This window comes from Hemitrygon akajei, chromosome 17 (assembly GCF_048418815.1).
Source record: "Hemitrygon akajei chromosome 17, sHemAka1.3, whole genome shotgun sequence".
NCBI classification, from domain to species: Eukaryota; Metazoa; Chordata; class Chondrichthyes; order Myliobatiformes; family Dasyatidae; genus Hemitrygon; species Hemitrygon akajei.
In genome coordinates this window covers 90,023,586-90,041,356 of record NC_133140.1, presented here as the reverse complement: position 1 = coordinate 90,041,356, position 17,771 = coordinate 90,023,586, and the positions used below count along the sequence as shown (strand labels likewise).

At 41.0% G+C, this 17,771-nt stretch overlaps 1 protein-coding gene across 7 annotated transcripts in view; it reads left to right on the top strand.

The window, feature by feature from the left end:
* The window catches only part of cbfa2t3 (CBFA2/RUNX1 partner transcriptional co-repressor 3), a 220,928-nt gene that overhangs the window by 105,529 nt on the left and 97,628 nt on the right, over positions 1–17,771 (top strand). The window lies entirely within an intron of this gene.

Sequence of the window (17,771 nt, the reverse complement as noted above, 5' to 3'; positions counted from 1 at the left end):
TGATTGCTTTCTTCCTGAGTCTGCTGGAATAGATGGTGTCCAGTCCTGGGAGCTCCATCCTGACAATTCACTGGGCTGCCTTCACCACGCGATGCAGGTCTTGTCGCTCAGCGGCTGTGCAGCTGGCACACCACACGATGGCACTGTTGGTCAGGATGGTTTCAATTGTGCTTCTGTAGAAGTTAAACAACAGTTTTTGTGGGAGTTTGGCCTGTTTCAGCTCTCTGAGGAAGAAGAGTCTTTGTTGTGCCTTTTTTACAAGCATCGAGGTGTTGGTGGTCCATGTCAGCTACTTTGACAACATAACTCCAAGGAACTTTAGGTGTTCCACACTTTCCACTACCTTTCCATGTATATGGAGGGGGGTGTGTACTCTGTCCTTTGATCTCCTGAAGTCAATGATCATCTCTTTTGTTTTAGAAGTGTTAAGGACCAGCTCGTTGTCCTTACACCACTCTGTCAGATGATCTACCTCGAGCCTGTAGGCTGTTTCGTCCTCGTCTGAGATCAGGCCAACCACTGGTATCGTCTGCAAATTTAATTATGGAGTTGGAGGTGTAGATGGGGGTGCAGTCATGTGTGAAGAGTGTGTAGAGCATAGGGCTCAGCACACAGCCCTGTGGGGTGCCCGTTTTTAAGATGAGGGTAGTGGAGGTGTGCTGACCAACTCTGACTTGCTGTGGTCAGTCTTTGAGAAAGTCCATGACCCAAGAGCACAGGGAGGAACCAAGGCCAAGAGTGTTCAGTTTGCCGACCAGTTTATGGGGGATGACTATGTTAAATATAGAACTGAAGTCCATAGATAACATCTTCACATAAGTGTTCGGTTCTCTAAGGTTCCTCTAAGTGTGGAGAAGGTTAAGACCTACAAGTATCTGGGAGTACAGTTAGACGAGAAGTTAGACTGGACTGCCAACACAGATGCCTTGTGCAGGAAGGCACAGAGTCGACTGTACTTCCTTAGAAGGTTGGCGTCATTCAATGTCTGTAGTGAGATGCTGAAGATGTTCTATAGGTCAGTTGTGGAGAGCGCCCTCTTCTTTGTGGTGGCGTGTTGGGGAGGCAGCATTAAGAAGAGGGACGCCTCACGTCTTAATAAGCTGGTAAGGAAGGCAGGCTCTGTCGTGGGCAAAGTACTGGAGAGTATAACATTGGTAGCTGAGCGAAGGGCGCTGAGTAGGCTACGGTCAATTATGGAAAACCCTGAACATCCTCTACATAGCACCATCCAGAGACAGAGAAGCAGTTTCAGCGACAGGTTGCTATCGATGCAATGCTCCTCAGACAGGATGAAGAGGTCAATACTCCCCAATGCCATTAGGCTTTACAATTCAACCGCCAGGAGTAAGATATGTTAAAGTGCCGGGGTTGATTGTATTTAATGTATCTAAGTAAACTACTTAAGAACTTTTTAAAAGCTATTATTAATGCTTTTTGAGAGAGTGATTTAGATGCATATCATATTTTTACTGAGTAATTTATGTAATTAGTTTTGTTAAAACAAGTGTATGGGACATTGGGAAAAATGTTGAATTTCCCCATGGGGATGAATAAAGTATCTATCTATCTATCTATCTATCTATCTATCTATCTATCTATCTATCTATCTATCTATCTATCTAAGTGAGTCAGAGCAATATGGAGGGCTGTTGTAATTGCATCCTCTGTGGAGCGGTTTGCCTGGTAGGCAAACTGGTGTTTGTCCAGATCAGGTGGGATTGTAGCCTTAACGTGTGAGAGCACAAGTTTCTCAAAGCACTTCATGGCTATGGGTGTCAGCACTACAGGGCGATAGTCATTCAGGCACTTCACAGCTGATTTTTTTGGGCACTGAGATGATGGTGGAAGTTTTAAGGCATGTTGGAGCAGCAGCTTGTTGTAGTGAAAGTGAAATTAGGAGAGCCAGAAGGGGCCATGAGAAGGCTTAGCGTGCAGGATTAAGGAAAATCCCAAGGCATTCTACAAGTATTTGAAGAGCAAGAAGATAAGACGTGAGAGAATAGGGCCAATCACGTGTGACAGAAGAAAAGTGTGTCTGGAACCGGAGGAGATAGCAGAAGTACTTAATAAATACTTTTCTTCAGTATTCACTACGGAAAAGGATCTTGGTGATTGTAGGGATGACTTGCAGTGGATTGAAAAGTTTGAGCATATAGAAATTAAGAAAGAGGATATGCTGGAGCTTTTGGAAAGCATCAAGATGGATAAGTCTCCAGGAACGGATGAGATGTACCCCAAGCTGCTGTGGGGGGTGAGGGAGGAAATTGCTGAACCTCTGGCAATGATCTTTGCATCATCAATGTGGACAGAGGAGATTCTGGAGGATTGGAGGATTGCAGATGTTATTCCCTTATTCAAGAAAGGGAGTATAGCCCAGAAAATTATAGACCAGTGAGTCTTACTTTAGTTGTTGGTAAGTTGATGGAGAAGATTCTAGAGGCAGAATTTATGAACATTTGGAGAGGTATAATATGATTAGGAATAGTCAGCATGGCTTTGTCAAAGGCAGGTAGTGCCTTACGAGCCTGATAGAATTTTTTGAGGATGTAACTAAACATGTTGATGAAGGGAGAGCAGTAGATGTAGTGTATATGGATTTCAGCAAGGCATTTGATAAGGTACCCCATGCAAGGCTTATTGAGAAAATAAGGAGACATGGAATCCAAGGGGACTTTGCTTTGTGGATCCAGAATTGGCTTGCCCACAGAAGGCAAAGAGTGGTTGTAGACAGGAGGTTGGTGACTAGTGGTGTGCCTCAGGGATCTGTTCTGGGGCCCCTTCTCTTTGTGATTTTTATAAATGACCTGGATGAGGAAGTGGAGGGATGGGTTAGTAAAAGGCTGGGAGTGTTGTGGATAGTATGGAGGGCTGTCAGAGGTTACAGCGGGACATTGATAGGATGCAAAACTGGGCTGAGAAGTGTAAGATAGAGTTCAACCCAGATAAGTGTAAGGTGATTCATTTTGGCAGGTCAAATATGATGGTAGAATATAGTATTAATGGTAAGACTCTTGGCAGTGTGGAGGATCAGAGGGATCTTGGGGTCCGAGTCCATAGGACACTCAAAGCTGTTGCGCAGGTTGACTCTGTGGTTAAGAAAGCATACGGTGCATTGGTCTTCATCAACCTTGAGGTTGAGTTTAAGAGCTGAAGGGTAATGTTTCAGCTATACAGGACCCTGGTCAGACCCCACTTGGAGTACAGTGCTTAATTTTGGTCACCTCACTGCAGGAAGGATGTGGAAACTATAGAAGGGGTGCAGAGGAGATTTACAAGGATGTTGCTTGGATTGGGGAGCATGTCATGAGAATAGGTTGAGTGAATTCGGCCTTTTCTCTTTGGAGGTGCAGAGGATGAGAGGTGACCTGATAGAGGTGTATAAGATGATGAGAGGCATTGATCATGTGGATAGTCAGAGGCTTTTTCCCAGGGCTGAAATGGCTAACACGAGAGGGCAGTTTTATTGTGCTTAGAAGTGGGTACGGAGGAGATGTCAGAGGTAAGTTTTTTATGCAGAGAGTGGTGAGTACATGGAATGGGCTGCCGGCGCTGTGGTGGAGACAGTCCAATAGGATCTTTTAAGAGACTCCTGTTTAGGTACCTGGAGCTTAGAAATTCGAGGGCTAATGGTAACCCTATGTAATTTCTAAAGTAAGTGCATGTTCGTCACAGCATTGTGGGCTGAAGGGCCTGTACTCTGCTGTAGGTTTTCTATGTTTCTAAATACCATCTACCATCTCTTCGCCCATTCTATAACTGATCTATATCCAGTTGTATTCTTTGCCACTCTTCTGCACTATTCACACCACCGATCATCATATCATCTACAAACCTACTTACCCACCCACGTACATTTTCATCCAGGTCATTTATATACATCAGAAAGAGCAGAGGTCCCAATACCAGATCCCTGCAGAACACCACTGATCTCAGACCTCCAGCTGGAATGAGTCCATTCAACCACGGTCCTCTGTTTTCTATGGGCCAACCAGTTCTGAATCCAAAAAGCCAATTCATCATGGATCCCATGCATCCTAATCTTCCAATGAGTCTCCCATGAAGGATCTTGTCAAATGTTTTACTAAAATCCATGTATACAACATCCACAGCTTTACCTTCATCATTCACTCTTGTCACCTCATCAAAAAAATTTATCAAGTTAGTAAGATACAACTTGCCCCACACAAAGGTATGCTGGCTCTCCATAGTTAAGCCATGGTTTTCCAAATGCTCATAATTCCTGTCCCTAAGGATACCCTCCAATAATTTCTCTACCAGTGATGTGAGACTCCGGTCTATATTTTCTAGGATTATCCTTGATTCCCTTCTTGAATAATGGAACAACATTAGTTACACGCCAGTCCTCTGGGACTGTGGCTAGAGAGTACAAAAATATTGGTCAAGGCCCCAGCACTCTCATCTCTTGCCTCTCTCAATGACCTGGAGTATATTCCCTCAGGCTGTGGGGACTTATCCACCTTCATGCTCTTTAAGAGACTCAATGCTACCTCCTCCTTTACCTCAAAATGCTTCAGCATATCAATACACTAAGCACTTGTCTCATCCTCTACCTGCTTCTTGGTAAATACTAATGTAAAGTGCTCATTAAGGACTTCATCCTCATATTTTGCATCCAAACAAATGTTCCTCCCTCTATCTTTGAGTGGTTTTATCCTTTCCCTAGTCAGCCTCTTGCTTCTGGTTTATGTGTAGAATGCCTTGGGATTCTCTTTTGTCCTACTTGCCAAGAACTTTTCATGGCCCCTCCTGGTTTTCCTATTGAATACTCTCCCACAAGGTCCATATTTATAGATAATTTAAAATCTAAGGTGTTGTGGTCATTGTTCCCAAAGTGCTCACCCACTGAAAGGTTGGTAACCTGGCCAGGCTCACTAACCAACACCAGGACCAGTGCTGGCCTTCCTCATGTTGGACTATCTACGTATTGATTTAAGAAACTCTCCTGGAGGTACCTAACAAATTCAGCCCCATCTAAACCTCTTGCGCACAGAAGCTCCCATAGCAACACTTCTGTTTTCATTCCTTTCCTTAATCTGTCTGCATATCTGTTCCTCAGCATGCTGATGGCTATTGGGGGAGGTGGGGGAACACTGTAGTACAATCTCATCGGAGTGATCGCACCCTTCCTATTTTTGAGTTCTACACATATGGGCTTAGTGGACGAGCCCTCCATTTTGCTTCCTCTAAGTGCAGGGGTGGTATTGTCTCTGATTAGTGGTACAATTTCCTCGCTTCCTTTACCTCCCTCTCTGTCTTTTCTAAAACATTGAAACCCTGGGATATTAAAAACCCATCTTTGTTCCTCTCACAAGCAATTCTCTCTAAGGACCACAACATCGTATTCCATGTACTGATCCGTGCTCTAAGTTCAACACCTTTACCCATAATACTCCTAGCATTAAAATACACACACTTCAATCTGTCTGTCCCATCAGATCTATTACATTGCTCCTGTCTGTTTTTACTATCTACATTCCTGTCCATCCCTCCACTTTCTGACCTAATGCTCTGGTTCCCATCCCCCTGCCAAACTAGTTTAAACCCTCCTCGGTACGATATTTTTTCTCCTCTAGATCAGGTGCAACTTATCCAAGATCCTGAAATCCTGCTAGCTGCACAAATTCCTCAGCCACTCATTCATCTCTACTGTAGTCGTATTTCTGCCCTGACTAGCATGTGACACTGGGAGTAATCCAGAGATGGCTACCTTTGGGATCCTGCTCTTAAGACTCTCTCCTATCTCCCTATACTTTCTGTGCTGGACCTCTTCCGCATTTCTACCTGTATCATTGGTGCCAATGTGCACCATGGCTTGTACGAAAGGGACAGGTTGCACTTGAATCTGAGGGGTACCAATATTCTGGCAGGCAGGTTTACTAGAGCTGTTGGAATGGTTTAAACCAGGGGTAGGCAACCTACAGCCCGCAGGCCAAATCTGGCCTGCAAAGGTATTTTGACCAGCCCATGAGCAAATATTGGGATACTATGCTTATCTGGTCCGCAAGCGATTTTTCCTTATTCTGAGTGTTTCATGTGACCACACTGATGGACATGCATGGCATCTGGCCCCAAGTTCTGTTTTGTTCCAAACTAAACACTGGTGTATAAGAATGACGGGAAAGCAGACTATGTTATTAATATGTATTAGATACTCTGTGCATGCGTGGGTTTTCAGATGGGATCATTCAAATTTGTAAACAGTAACAGTGTCACTGTGTTTTAACAAGAAATCCACGCTAAATATCCAGAGATTTACATGTGCTACAATACTCGTTGAATAACTTACGTTTTGAAATAAAATTGAAGAAAAAAATTCCAAAGGCAATGAATGCAAATGGCAGGAAGGTAGACACTAAGTGCCGAAATTTCCAAGACATTTGGACACTAGATTACTTCTTCATCGAGCAAGCTGGGAAACCAGTTTGTCTGATTTGCCTAGAAAAAAAGACAAAGGTCCAAGATTTGAAAAAAGAGTTTTCATCTCGTTTTGCTGATTTTAGCTTGTATGCAAATAAGTTCAAGCTGTTTGCTACTCCATTTGATGTGGAAGTGGACATTGCATCAGAAATTTTTCAAATGGAATTGATTGAGATGCAGTATGATGACATATTGAGATTGAAATGTTATTCTGAAGATGTGTCAGTGCTTGACTTCTATAGAAACTATATTCATCCAAGTGGGAAGTATCCACTAAGATGACATTATTGTTTGGCAGCACCTATCTGTGTTAGCAATTATTTTCAAAAATGAAGCACACCAAGAACATTTGAGAACAAGATTGACTGATGCCCATCTGGATAATGTCTTGCTCTTGGCATCAACAAGTCTGACACCCAATATTGAGAAGCTTTCAATCAACAAGCAGCATCAAGTTTCACATTGATTTATCGACTGTTTGCATTAATTTTTTTTATTATACTTAATTTACCACCATTCAACGTATCATGTTCATATATTTTATGCTTAAAGATTCTTTGTTTCCTTCTAATAGATTCAAAAGATGCCTTGATTGAAATAAACTGTAACTAAACTGAATTCTTTGATTAATAATTGGCATCCTTGGTTAAGCACAAATGATTTTCTAGCATGCGTTATTCATTAATTTGAGGTAAACCATAACTAGGTGTATTTAAATGGATAATTCCCACATTTCAAGTTTTTTATGGCATTTATCTGGCCCACCATCCGCTCACTAATACGTGATCCAGCCCACAAAAGCAAAAAGGTTGCCGACCCCCTGTTTTAAACTAATATGGTGGGGGATGGGAACCAGGATGACAGAGCTGAGGGTGAGCCAACAGGTTTACATGTAGACGATGGGTGTAATATGAATGTAGGGAAGGACAAGTCAATGATTGGGTACAAACGCAGACAGAGTAAAGAGTTAAATTGTACCAAGAGGCAAAATTCAAAAGGGTGAAGAATGCAGGACTGAAGGGGCTATATTTAAATGTGTGTAGCATTCAGAAGAAGATGGACAAACTCGTGGTGCAATTAGAGATGGGTCAGTATGATATTGTGAAAATCACTGAGTTGTGGCTGAAAGAAGGCCATAGTTGGGAGCTTAACATCAAAGGATATACTTTCTATCAAAAGGACAGGTAGGAAGGCACAGGTGGTGGTGTGGCTTTGTTGGTAAGAGATGAAATTACAACTTTAGAAATAGGTGACATGGGATCAGAGAATGTTGAATCTTTGTGGGTGGAATTAAGAAACTGCAAGGGTAAAAAAAACCATTATGGGAACCATATATGGTATAGGCCTCCAAATAGTAGCCAAGATTGGTGTCAGATTGCAAGAGACGGAATTTGTTGAATGCCTATGAGATGGCTTTTTAGAGCAGCTTAGACAATAAGACATAGGAGTAGAATTAGGTCACTAAGCTCATTGAGTCTGCTTCGCCATTCCTTCATGGCTGATCCTGGATCCCATTCAACCCCAGACACCTGTCTTCTCATCATATCCTTTGACGTCCTGACCAATCAGGAAACTATCAACTTCTCCTTTAAATATGCCCACGGACTTGATCCCCACCGCAGTCTGTAGCAGAGCATTCCCCAGAATCACCTCTCATTAGCTAAAAAAAATTACACCTTACTTCTGTTCTAAAAGGTCGCTCTGCAATTTTGAGATTGTGCCCTCTAGTTCTGGATACCCCCGCCAGAGAGGAAGTATCCTCTCCACATCCACCTTTTCTAGTCCTTTCATCATTCAGTAGGTTTCAATGAGATCCTCATGCATTCTTCTAAATTCCAGATGTATGGGGTTAAGCAGGATCCAGGATCAGCCATGATGGAATCACGAAACAGACTTGATTGGCCAAATGGCCTGACTCTGCTCCTGTGTCTTGTGGATCTCTGGCTGCTCTACCTCCCTCAAGAATATTCTAAAGATGCTCTGAAACCTCCTATACTCTAGCAGCTGGGAGACCACACACCATCTTGGCATCATTTTGTGGCTGACTAATAATTGTGGGTGGACCAGTTAAAGTGGTGTTAAAGGTGGAGACCTGGGAAGGATAACTCAAAAATGTCAAGAGAAAGTTTAAGAGCTGTTTATTGGGGAACATTATTGCCTGGGACTTGTATGACACAAATGTTGTATTCCTCTTGCCATCTTATGCCCAAATCCTGATTTGATCAAAGGTTTCAAAGGTACATTTAATGTAAGAGAAATGTATACAATATACATACTGAAATTCTTTTTCTTCGCAACCATCCATGAAAACAGGAGTGTCCCAAAGAGTGAATGACAGTTGAACGATTAGAACCACAAAGCCCCCCCAGCTCCCCCCATGCATAAGCAGCAGCAAAGTAACGATCCCCCCCATCAGCAAAAAAAGCATCAGCAACCCCCACCGAGCACTCAAGTGTGCAGCAAAGCATCAATAAAGACACAGACGCAGTACCCCAAAGACTACTCGTTCACCCAGTAATTTGACATACCACAGCCTCTCTCTCTCTCTAATAAAGGAAAAAGAGGTGTCTCCATTTCACAGGGAGAGGGGAGATATTACAAATCAACTTGCTGATTTACAATGTTAAAAGTCTGTTGTGTCGCTTTTTCCAAGCTCTGTGCCCAAAGAACTCGGATTCCCGCAAAGAACTGAAGTAAGCATGTTATTTCAGGTCAGGGTCTTCAAAAGAAGCCTGAAAGGGAAAAGTAGAGATATTAAAGATAGAAATAGTGCTCTTTCCAAAGATACAAGCAAAGGAGTTGCTGTTATGTGCCGTTGTCTCCTAAGCACCTCCTTGCTACATGCTTGCAAGGTTCACCTCATCCTGCAAAAGTGATGAAAAGAATTAAACATTGTGCAACCATCAGTGGACATCTCTTCTTTGGACCTTATGCTGGAGAAAAATTAGGTTCAGCAACTTCTGTGGAAATACTAGACAATAGCTATCACTAAAGAGTTAGTGCTGAGCAAACTTGTGGACTTTAAAATAGACAAGTCCCCTAGTCCTGATGGAATGCATCCCAGGATACTGAAAAAAATGACAAAAGTTATAGTAGAGGCTTTGATGATAATTTTCCAAAATTCTCTGGACTCTGGGCAAGTCCCAGTGGACTGGAAGACAGCAGATGTCACACCACTGTTCAAAAAAGGATGTAGGCTAAAGGCAGGTAACTATAGGCCAGTTAGTTTAACATCTGTAGTTGGGAAAATGCTTGAAGCTATCATTAAAAAAGAAATAGTGAGGCATCTGGAAAGAAATGGATCCATCAGGCAGATGCAGCATCGATTCAGCAAAGGTAGTTCCTATTTGACAAACTTCCTGGAGTTCTTTGAGGATATAATGAGTGTAGTGGATAGTGGGGAACAGATGGACATTATTTACTTGGATTTCCAGAAGGTGTTTGATAAAGTGCCACATAAAAGACTTATCCATAAGATAAGGATGTATAGATTTTGGGGTGATGTATAAGCATGGATAGAGGATAGGTTAACTAATAGAAAGCAGAGAGTTGGGATACTTGGGTGATACTCTGGTTGGCAATCAGTGAGTGGTGTGCTGCAGGGGTCGATGCTGGGCCTGCAACTGTTCATGATATACGTTAACCATCTGGAAGAGGGGACCGAGTGTAGTGTGTCTAAGTTTGCTGATGTTACTAATCTGAGTGGAAAGGCAAATTTTGCAGAAGATACAGAGAGTCTGCAGAGAGATATAGATAGGTTAAGTGAATGGGCAAGGGTCTAGCAGATGGAGTACAATGTTGGTAAATGTGAGGTCATCCTCTTTGGAAGGAAAAATGAAAGAGCAGATTATTTAAATGGTAAAAATTGCAGCATGCTGCTGTGCAGAGGGACTTGGGAGTGCTTGTGCATGAATCATAAAAGGTTGGTTTGCAGGTGCAGCAGGCTATCAAGAAGGCAAATGGAATGCTAGCCTTCATTGCTAGAGGGACTGAATTTAAGAGCAGGGAGGTTATTCTGCTACTGTACAGGGTACTGGTGAGGCTGCACCTGCAGTACTGTGTGCAGTTCTGTTCTCCCTACTTGAGGAAGGATATACTGGCTTTGGAGGCAATGCAGAGGAGGTTTACCAGGTTGATTCTAGAGTCTATGAAGAGAGATTGAGTTGCCAGAGACTGTACTCACTAGAATTCAGAAGAATGAGAGGAGATCTTACAGAAACATAAAATTATGAACAGGATAGATATGATAGAGGCAGAAAAGATGTTTTCACTGGTAGGTGAGACTAGAACTAGGGGACATTGCTTCAAGATTCAGGGGAGTAGATTTAGGATGGAGATGAGAAGGAACTGCTTTTCCCAGAGGGTGGTGAATCTGTGGAATTCTCTGCCCAATGAAGCAATGGAGGCTACCTCGGGAAATATATTTAAGACAAGGTTGGATAGATTTTTGTATAGTAGGGGAATTAGAGGCCACGCGGAAAAGGCAGGTAGGTGGAGACGAGTCCATGGCCATATCAGCCATGATCTTATTGAACGGCAGAGCAGGCCTGACAGGCCAGATGGCCGACTCCTGCTCCTATTTCTTATGTAACTCCTGAAAGGATGAATGGGCTCCAAATGACGATGTCTTAACAATTATGGCATCCATTGTGTTGTATATGACCCTAGTTGAGTAGACTTTTGACCGGATTTCCTAATGATTTTACTCTAGAATGTTCCTCTCTGTGGTGAAGTTCTATTTACAATTTTGATTTGGAGTAAAAGTTCCCATCCACCCATCAGCACATTAGAAAGGCCATTTTGCCCATCAGGTCCCTGCTGACTCCCAGCAAAGCAATTCTGTCCCTTGCAGCTTGCTCCCTCTCTCTGCCCGTTAATGCCTCTCCACTTTGTTTGTCATTAATCTGCACTAAGGAGTAATTTACAGTCAGGTAGAGGCCAGACAAAGCTGCAGTTCATTCCATTGTAATCTACAAAATGATTTTTTTTAGCCAGTTTAATCACCTAGGAATGGTCCCATTTAAATCGCCTTTCTTCAAACATCTCTGAGAAGCCTGAAGGCATTGTTTTGTTGGCCAAACCTGATGGAGCTGGGCATTAGTAAAGGGGTAATGTAGAATTAAGCAGTTATTAGGGTAAAGTAGAATTAAGGTTGTTAGGGAAACATATTTGAGCTCAAGAGGTAGGATGAGTAATATTGTGGAATAATAACTAAGACTGAGTGTTTGATTTAAATATGTTAAAAAAAGCATTCATTTGCTATTGAATAAACTCAAAACCAGTGCATAAATTGAACCCCTCACTTGTGTCGTAGACCTGAACCTTGTCAGGCACATTGCATTTCTGTAGTGGAAGAGTTACTAAGGTCATATCTTACAGATGATATCTAAGTGTTGTACAGGAACATTACTTGAATCATGTGTGAGCGATGTGAAGGAGCATCACATGCTGGGCTGAGAAAACCGGGTCTAGTTATAACAAGGGACCAGTTGGTGTGCAATCTGTGCTCTCCCTACTTTTTGAACATATTGACAATGATGTACTCCATTTAAATGGCAGTAACTCTACCACGTTGTTTGAAGAGATTTGGTTTGTCAGCTAAAACACTTGAAAACTTCTATAGTTGTTCCATGGAGGCTGCATCATTGTCTGATATGGACGGGGTTGGGGCTACTGCACAAGACTGAAAGAAGCTACAGAAAGTTGTAAAATAAGTCAGCTCTATCTTGGTTACTAATTTCTGTGGTATCCAAGACATCTTCAAGGAACAGTGCCTCAAAAAGGAGGTGTCCATTATTAAGGACCCCCATCACCCATACTTACTGTAATTGATTTACCTATTGATTTTTTCTTTCTATATTATGTATTGCATTGAACTGCTGCTGCTAAGTTAACAAATTTCAGGACACATGCTGATGATAATAAACCTGATTCTGACATTGTTCTTTAGCAACATCTAGTGGCAAAATGGGAATACTGCAGTTAGCAAAGGCTCATTGAGAAAAATTGTAACTCAACCAAATTCATACACAGTGCTTTTGTGTTTTCTGCAATTTTCTCTCTTCACCCCCCCCCCCCTTACCCTACAACCCTTCCTTCCCCCCAGTTTTGTTTTGTACTAGCTCTGCTCCTCCAATGGGACAAGAATGTGAAACAGTATTGTACACAGAGAGTATGCACGTGACAGGATGATAGTGGGGGCAAAGCAGCATTTCAAGTTGCCTTGTTTGGTTTGGTCTGTAATGTATGTAGACTCTCAGTGAAGGACTGATAGGTCCACATGCTAGTGCAGTTGGCTAGAGTCATCAGTGCCAACCTTCAGTGAGGAGAGCTCTCAGAGGGCAGCTGCATTCAGTGCAAGCTGCCATTTTGTTCATTTGCTCCCTGTTTGCTTTGCCTGGTGGAATTATTTGTGTCTATGGAAATTGTGTTCATTTGAGCAGTGAGATAACCCAGTATTGTCAAGACACTCAGCATGTTCAGACTGGTAACGTATTGGCCCAACAGCATTGTGCTTCCCAGATGTCCTTTGCCCTTTTTCCTAAATAGAACAGTTTGTAAGTGGGTGGAGTCCTAAGTTTTGAACAACCATTTGCAGCCTTTCAGTTTGATAAGGTTGATAGTTAACAGTAACTCCCATTGTAAATTGTAAATAAGATCCAGCAGAATATGATATTGGGGCTTCTATTTTAATACTGGGAACTACTTGCTGAACTTGTTCCTGCTTTCTCAACATTTGTTGTCAGGGATCCACTTTAAATTCTGAGCTTCCATGAGGGACAATGCAATGAATGGCCACTGTGTATCTTACCATCTCCATTAACACTGTAAGGCAGACAGTGGGGAAGTGGAACTGATTACAGCTGTGCTTTCTGACATAAGTACTGCAGGAATCACTGTTGGGGTAAGCATTTAAATTTGATGAATGCGTTAAAATAATGAGATTATGGCTTTACAAAGGCTGATCTGCTTACCTCTTCATCTGCAGCTGTCTCCCATACTGAATGACAGAGAGTGTCACCAGCCTACCCTGAAGCTGTTGTGTTTTGCTAGCTACAGCTGGCTGTCACCTGGTCCTTCTTGCTGTGAACCTGAGGCACAGAGAGCAAGGTTGAGCCCTGGAGTAGATCAGCTGTGAATGGTTTTCGTGGTGGGGCAGGTGGCCTTCTCCTGCTCCTGTTCTCTTCTTGCTTCTCATCAGCGAGTTGGGTTTCCTGCTTTTTAAAACAGAAATACTCCATCAGACATATTGAATCTGTGGATAAAAGTTTCAGTCCATGAGCTTTTATCCAACCTGGTGAAAGAAAGGAGTCAGGCTTCAGCATGTGGGAGCAGAGGACGAAACGGAGTGTCTGTGATGGGATAAAAGGCAGCAAAGGTCAAATGACAAACAAGAGACAGTTTTCAGTGCTGGAAATTCAAAGTAACACACAAAGTGCTGGAGGAACTCAGCATCTATGCCGGGCGGAGACCCTTCATCAGGGCTGTAAAGGAAGAGGGACTTCTTCCTCCTTCCTCTGCAGTCCCGATGAAGGGTCTCAGCCCGAAACGTCAACTGTTTACTCTTTTCCATAGGTGCTGCCCAGCCTTCTGAGCTACTTCCAGCATCTTGTGTGTGTTGGAAAGGTTAAATGACAATGTACATCAAGATAGGTAATAAAAGACAAGTGTGTATTTGCAGACCGAATGGATGAATCTCACAAACTGAAAGAGGCATAAGTTTATCACCATTTCCCACACCTAAAATTCCAAAGGAAATTATTGAGAAGTTTCAAATGAATGAAGCAGAATTTTCTCTGAAATTATATCATGAAATATATTGTATGTTGGAAATCCAAAATTAAAACAATTAGTGCAAAGGTTACTCATCTGACATCTTTGAACTTCACTGTTGAATTCAGAAGCCTCTAATATGTTTGTTAGTTCTGTTCCTTGAGGTTATATTTAGTTCAATATCGATGACAGAGGTCCACCTCACGGAAGGGTTGAGTGACCAAATATTGGTGTTTACTTGCAAACTGAATGGATGCATCTCACAACCTGAAAGAAGTAATATTTCAAAGTCCAAAGTAAATTTTATTATCAGAGTACATATATGTCTGCACTCAGAACACTGAGGTTCCTTTTCCTGCAGGTGTTCTCAACAAATCTACGGTAACAGTAAACAGACTCAATGAAAGATCGAGTAGAGTATAGAAAACAACAAACTGTGCAACTGCAATATAAATAAATATTAGTAAATAATGAGAACATGAAATAACAAGATAAAGAATCCTTAAAGTAAGATCATTTGTTGTGGAAATATCACCTGGAAAGAACATATGGAAAAGGGAGAAGTAGAGGTTGAAATTATTGCATCCTTCATGGAATTACACAATACAGTGGAAATTAGAAAGCTGAGCTAAAACCAAGCACAGTAATGTTCAGGTGAGGCTGCAGGGAAACAGAATTAACTTTTCAGACTAATGAATTTTTAAAAATCAGAAATATAAAAAGTTAAAGATGAAGAGTTTTCAGATATCGAGAAAGAGGGAGATGTGGAAATTTGTGACAAGGAGAAGTTGACGGTGGGTTGGAAGTCAGGAAAGTTTAAATAACAATAAAGATGATGGTGCAGGGCAAAAGGGAGTTATATGATCACTAATGAAGAAACACAAAAGGTGGATGTAGAGAAGGTGTGAACATTGCTGCTGAACTCAGTGGGCTGCTTCATACCACAGTTTACTGACTTAACAACTTCAGTGCAGATTCTACTGGTTATCAGCATAGCCCTCCCAACAGAGCTTTATTTGACATTTTGGTTCCATCGTGGGTTCAGTATGTAAGTGTCATTGCAAACAAAGCACAGCAGTGCCTCTAATTCCTTAGAAGCTTGTGAAGATTTGCCATGACATCTAGAACTTTGACAAACTTCTATAGGTGTGAGGTGGAGAGTATGTTGTCTGGTTGAATCATAGCCTAGTATGGAATCAATGCCCTTGAACAAAAAAGTAGTGGATATGGTCCAGTTCATCACGGGTAAAACCTCCCCCCACCCACCACTGAGCACATCTACATGGAGTGCTGTTGCAGGAAAGCAGCACCCATTATCAAGGACCCAGTCCATCTAGTCCACACTCTCATCCCACTGTTGCCATCAGGAAGAAGTTACAGGAGTCTCAGGACTCACAGCACTAGCTTTCAGGAGCAGTAATTGCTCTTGAACCGGAGGGGATAACTTCACTCAATCTGACTCGCCCCAATACAGAACTGTTGCTATAATCTGTGGACTCACTTTCAAGAACACTTCGTCTCAAGTTCTTGAAATTTATTGCTTATTTATTATTATTATTATTATTATTATTATTATTATTATTATTATTATTATTATTATTATTATTATTATTATTATTATTATTATTATTATTTTCTCTTTGCACAATTTGTTTTCTTTTGTTGTTTGTCATTTCGGGTGTGGTCTTTCATTGTTTCTATTATGTTTCTTGCATTTACTGTGTATGCCCACAAGAAAATGAATGGGTTGTATATGGTGACATATATATACTTTGATAATGAATTTATTTTAACCAACATACTCTTTACCTAAATTGATGCAATCATTTGAACAATATGGTCAATTATCAGGATACAAGATCAACATAGATAAAACCCAATTATTTTCATATAACTATAGCCCACCAAGAGAAATTGAAAGTAGATATCCCTGGGCATGGCAAACAGAGTCTTTCAAATATTTGGGCATCATTATGCTAAAAGATTTGGCAAAATTATCAGAATGCAATTATCAGCCTTTATATAAAAAAATTAAGGAAGATATGGCAAGATGGAACCTGATTCCTTTTTTTAGTCTCAGTTCAAGGACTGAGTCTATTAAAATGAATATACTGCCCCGACTGTTATATCTCTTTCAGACCCTACCAATAGAGATTAATCAAAATCAATTCAATGAAAGGAACAAGATGCTATCAAGGTATATTTGGCAGGGTAAAAAGCCTGGAGTTCATCTCAAAACTTCGCAATTAGCAAAGGAAAAGGGGGAATACAGCATACCTTCTCTTAGAGATTATTATTTTGCAGCACAATTGAGAGCTGTGATATGTTGGTGCAACCCATCATGTGACGCTCAATGGAAGAACATTGAGGAGCGGGTACTTCTCATCCCCATACAAGCAATTTTGGCTGATGATAACCTGCAAAGGTACATAAATACTATTGATAACCCATGGGTGAAATTGACTCTTAAAATATGGAAAACTACTATAAAAGAATATAATCTAGAGGGAGATATTGCAATTCTTAAATGGTGTGCATATGACTCGGATTTTACTCCGAATAAACTGGATACTAGATTTAAGGACTGGACAGCTAAAGGAATAACAGTTCTTTGCAACATAATGAAAGAAGGAACACTGTTCAGTTTTGAAATGCTTAAAGAGAAACACTTATTAGAAAAACAAGATTTTTATCGGTATTTACAGATGCGACAGTATGTTAATAGGATGCTTAAAAATGTAACCAAGGCAAGTACATGCTTGATAGAGCTATTTAGAAAAACATGTAATTCAGATAATGGTATTAGAATAATTTCAAGCATGTAAAAGGGTTTGTCAAATCTTAAAGCACATTCAACTTCATACATTAAAACAAAATGGGAGAAGGAAGGAGGGATAATTATATCTGAGGAAGAATGGACAATAATATGGAGGTATCAATGGACCAGTTCACAGAAATGGAGGGAGTTCAGATGGAAAAACTTGATAAGATATTTTATTACACCCTCTCAGAAATCCTGTTGTGATAGTAACCTCCCTGTTTGCAGGAGAAATTGTGGAAATTATCATATTTTTTGGGACTGCCCTGTTATCAAAGACTATTGGAGGGGGATACACAATGCCCTACAAGACATCTTTAAATGTGAAATACCCTTAGAGAGTAAGATCATATATTTTGGATATATACCTCAAGAATGGTTGAAAAAAGATAAATATTTAATGAATATACTGTTGGTGACTGGTAAAAAGACTCTTACTAGGGAATGGTTATCACAGGAGAGCCCAACTTTAAATGCATAGATGGAAATTACAATGGACATTTACAAAATGGAGAAGATAACAGCATCTGTTAATCATAAGCTGGAACAGTTTGATTCATACTGGGAAAAATGGCTTAACTACATAATGCCTCATAGGCCTGACTTTATTCTCACAAATCAATGAATATTGTGTAAAAAAAAGATCACTCCCTACTTGTACATAGTTTTTCCTTTTGTTTGTTTTTTCTTTCCACTCTTTTCTATAAGTGTATACCTCAGAAAAATACTATGTGGAGATTTG